The sequence below is a fragment of the Trichechus manatus genome, unplaced genomic scaffold (genome assembly GCF_000243295.1).
Source record: "Trichechus manatus latirostris isolate Lorelei unplaced genomic scaffold, TriManLat1.0 scaffold00311, whole genome shotgun sequence".
NCBI lineage: Eukaryota > Metazoa > Chordata > Mammalia > Sirenia > Trichechidae > Trichechus > Trichechus manatus.
Window position 1 is genome coordinate 432483 of NW_004444247.1, and position 576 is coordinate 433058.

Here is a 576-nt window from a genome sequence, read left to right on the forward strand (position 1 = left end):
CTAGGATGTAATCTTTACAGGCTCCAGGAACTAACAAAATATCAATTGAGATGTTTCAATAGGCGGATGCAGCGCTGGAAATGCTCACTCTTTTATGCCAAGAAATTTGGAAGATGGCTACCTGGCCAACTGACTGGAAGAGATCCATATTTACGCCTATTCCCAAGAAAAGTGATCCAACAGAATGCGGAAATTATCAAAAAATCTCATTAATATCATACGCAAGTAAAATTTTGCTGAAGATCATTCAAAAGTGGCTGCAGCAGTATATCAACAGGGAACTGCCAGAAATTCAAGTAGGCTTTAGAAGAGGATGTGGAATGAGGGATATGATTGGTGATGTCAGATGGATACTGACTGAAAGCAGAGAATACCAGAGAGATGTTTACCTGTGTTTTATTAACTATGCAAAGGCATTCAATTGCGTGGATCATAACAAATTATGGATAACATTGCAAAGAATGAGAATTCCAGAACACTTAACTGTGCTCATGAGGAACCTGTACATAGATCAAGAGGCAGGTGTTTGAACAGAACAAGGGTATTCTGTGTGGTTTAAAATCAGGAAAGGTGTGC